Raw genomic sequence first — 3,854 nt, forward strand, 5'->3', positions numbered from 1 at the left:
CTGGGCACAGAATAGGTGTCTGAGAAGGATCTATTGAAGAGAAGCATGGATGGATGGGTGGACGAGTAGACAGACAGGCTGGAGGATGGTTGAGATATCTCATAAACACTTGTTAAGAACTGAATATGCTGCCCTTCCAAGGAGCATTGGCTTTCTTGAAAGACCTAAGAAGGGTGCTGTACACCAAGAAAGGGGGCCCCGAATCAGGGTTTCTCAAGGTGTGTGCCTCTGACCATCTGTTTTACAACTCACCTGAGAAGCCTGTTCATGCAGGCTGCTGGGCTCCACTCCAGATCTACTCAGTCAAAAATGTGTCTTTTCAGTAGGCACTCCTGTGTGTGAGAACCTCTGCTTTTCCAATGGTAGAATTTCAGGGATCAGGATGCTGATCTGCTGGAGGTGGAGTAGAAATGTGCTCCTGGTCTCAGCAGCTGAAACCTTTCTGCACCACCTGCAGTTGGTGGGGCCAAGGTAGCCCTAGGATCCAGTCTAAGCTTCTGGATATCAGTTGCCCTCCCTTTCTGCCATAAGCAGGGGCTATACCCTCAGAGCCCCCACCCATCTCTCTCAGCAGCAAGCTTACTCCTCAGGCCCTGGGCAGAGGATCAGGATGGATCTTTGCAGCTTTGCCATGCTGCCTGCATCAAGCTCCTTGGGTCCCAGGGACCTTGTATGATGAGAGGCCCCAGCTCCTCTGGACTGTGGATCATGCATCAGGGGTAGTTACAAGCTTGATCAGATCCTCCAAAAAAGGGAGTCTAGAACTTCTTTCTCCTGGGTTCATCCCTCTGAGAGAGGTTCCTGAAATATAGCAGCTGTTGGTGTGGGCCAACAGAGTTGTTTCTTCATAGAGAGCCTCAGTTATATCTTCTGTAAGATGGGGATAGAAACAGCACTTTCCTTGCCTCATTCAGAGGGCCACTTGGTTGCTCTAGACACCTCACGAATGTAAGAGCCCTTTGCAAATCTTAAATACTCCAAGTCTCTGCGAATGTGTGCCCATTTTAACCTTGAATCCTGAAGTACAGCTAGGATGATTTCTGTCCTCCATTCCTGGAGCTGGGGCGAGCCTCTCCTCCCCAGGCCTGAACCCCCATGTGCCTTGGGGCAGAAAGTGCCTCTTGGAACTGAGAGTGCCATGAAACTTTGCACAGGCTCTGAGAGCTGCAGTATTTCCCCACATTCCTGTCCTCCAGTTTAAATGTTTGAGTCTCTTGTTGTATTAGGAATTTGCTGTGGTTTGTGATCATTGCACCCAAGTACCTCTAAACTACAGCAGTGGCCAGTGTCTACTCATTGGCTGTTCTGTTGTGCATGTGTATGCATGCATTTTATGTGTATGCATGTATTTAATGTGTAAACATGTGCATGTCTTTTTGTGTATTTGAGGCAGGGAAAACAACTTACATATTCCCAAGCCATGTTAACATGTTCTTTACAGAACATAACACATTTCTGAAAATTCCCAAATCTTTCCCTCTGAAACTCAACTCTGTTGTTATTAAAATGATTCCATTTAAAGAACACTTTGTGAACTTTATTTCCTTTTAACAACACCATCATTTGAAAGGTCATGGTGTTGAGTGGCAGGAGCAGTGACCTAAGAATAACCTCTCTCTGCTACCTGTACTTCTGATCCATGGTTTTAGCATTTGGAAATGCTCTTCCCCTTTCGAGTTTCAGCAGCTAAATAAGTTGCAGCCCCTTCAGCTATACTCATAAAAATTTGCTTCCAGACAACATGGTCCGTTTATTGTGTAATAATCGAAATGGCACTAAATTGCACTGATTGCCGAACACTTAGGAATTGTATTAACCTTTTAAGTGCTAAGCAGTTTTCTGTCGTCTCCACACTCAGACATGCAGCCCAAACGTGTTTCTGTCACTGTGCAGAAGTGCTGTCTCGTCAATGTCTCGGTCACTGTCTGGGGGCGAGGTTTAGGCAGGAGGGACAGGACTAAGTATCCTCAGGACCAGGTCCTCCCCGGTAGCAGGCTGGACTCTGCTCAAACAATGTTAACCCAGAGGCTGTCTCCTCTTCAGCCTGTTACAGAGACATAACCTGTCCCTACAGGGGACCCTGAGAAACTGGATTGGCCGGTGTTGGGCCATGGCATTCCACAGTTGTCCCCTGGCTTCAGTGTGCTGTGTTTTTTGTCAGTTGGTTTGAGAACAGATTCTCCAAAGACCTAGGGGTAGCCGGCGTTCCTGCTGGAGCAAGAAGCTGCTCCGAGTTGGGTGGGTCCTGGCTACCCTGCAGGAGACTGGGTGTAGGGCCTTGGGGTCCCTGGGCCCTGCCCTGCCAGCCCTGGCCGCGCCGCTCCTGTGAGCGGCGGGCCTGGGAAGGAAGAGTTAACCAGAAATGGAGCGGCACCGCTCCGGGGCAGGCAGCCTCGCTGCAGAACAGAGCAGCGTTCGTGCAAAGGCAAGTCATTTCCCGAAACACTGCAGACACACGGCCTCGGGCAGCCTAAAACCTTTGGAGACCAAAATGGCTCGCAGGGGTTGGAAGTAATAAGGTGTTTTTCCCTTCTTTCTCCTTCACTGAAATTCTGTGAGGTTGCTCTGCATTGCTGGGGAACAATGGTGCTGTTTTTGTGTTTTCTATGGGTATTAAGATCCATTATGCTGTGACATTTTTAAGATTGGTTATCCTGTAGTTTGGTGTTAAATTGAAGTTGTTTGTTTTGGATTTAATTCTTTCATTTTTCAAATGGAAAAAGGCAGCTCCGTGGTATGGCGGTGAAGCTGGCTCGCTGAAGTGTACCGGTGCTCGGTGCTTGGTCTGGAGCGGATCTCGGCCATCCCGTCCCCCGGTCACAGTGGAATCAGCCAGGAAAGAACATGACCCAGTTCTCTGCGGGGAAGTCTGTAAGAATCCTTGGAGCTGACTCTCAAAGCTAGGAGCTAGGGGCCGTCTCCATTGTATTTCAGGAGAAACCGGGTGTGAACCGGTTTTGAACAGAATGTTATACACCCAGTCTGTTATGCTTGATGCAGCGCGTGTAATTATTGCTGCTCTCCGTTTACAACGGCAGCAAAATCAGCTCCTATCGAGCAGATGACCCGGCAGCAGTGGGCCAGCCTCCGAAATGACATCTGTTAACTCTTTGTTCAGTGCCCTCTTGTCCTTTTCTCCCCAACAGACCTGTGGTTAATTGCGACCTGAGCAAATGACAGTCTTTCCAGTGGAGAGAACTGCTTAGGGGCAGGGAGAACTCTAGCTCCAAGAAATTCTATTCTTTCTCCCTTAAAAAAATAAAAGCCATAGCAAATTGTTTTAAAATAAACATTCATTTGTAGCACCAGACTAGGTTGTTGGAATATGTTTTGATTAAGCTCCAAGATTACAGGGTAACTGTATGGCGTTGTGTCTAGAGGCCCAGCCCTTCATGGAAAAAAGAATCACATTAAATTCTTGTCAAACCATAAAAAAGTTTCCATCAGAGGAACATGGGCGGCCGCGATGCCTGTGAGCCAGGGATCTGGTATACGTTTGTGCTGCTGTTATCAACTTCATTAATGGTGAAAGGCGATTTCATCTTAATTGGTCACTGGGACTTGGAAAGGCCAATTTACTAAACCAAAATTAAGGCCCAGCCCCAGCTAAGGAGGGAAAGTGATGTGTACGTCCTGCTGCCTGGGGCTCATGCAAGCTGGGTTTCCTTCCTGGAGCTCATGTGTAGCAGCTGGTTCTGGTACTGGACCTGGGGTTTCATCTGGGGGCCTCCTTACCTTCACCTTCCGTGAGGTGAGCTCAATTCAAAGCTGAAGAGTCCTAGGCCTGCACCTTGGGATCCATGTGTTGGCTTAGGGCTGAATGTGTACAGATCTAGCATTCTGGATTTCTGTGT

The 3,854-nt window shown here is 48.2% G+C and overlaps 1 long non-coding RNA gene across 1 annotated transcript; it reads left to right on the plus strand.

Annotated features, from left to right (window-relative positions):
- The first annotated feature begins 2,182 nt into the window (after positions 1-2,182).
- On the plus strand, positions 2,183-3,278 carry LOC118497580. Its single transcript, XR_004900113.1, has 2 exons — positions 2,183-2,519; positions 2,724-3,278. It is a non-coding gene; the product is annotated as an uncharacterized LOC118497580 (long non-coding RNA).
- Positions 3,279-3,854: the final 576 nt, after the last annotated feature.

Source organism: Phyllostomus discolor, chromosome 12 (assembly GCF_004126475.2).
Source record: "Phyllostomus discolor isolate MPI-MPIP mPhyDis1 chromosome 12, mPhyDis1.pri.v3, whole genome shotgun sequence".
Lineage (NCBI taxonomy): Eukaryota > Metazoa > Chordata > Mammalia > Chiroptera > Phyllostomidae > Phyllostomus > Phyllostomus discolor.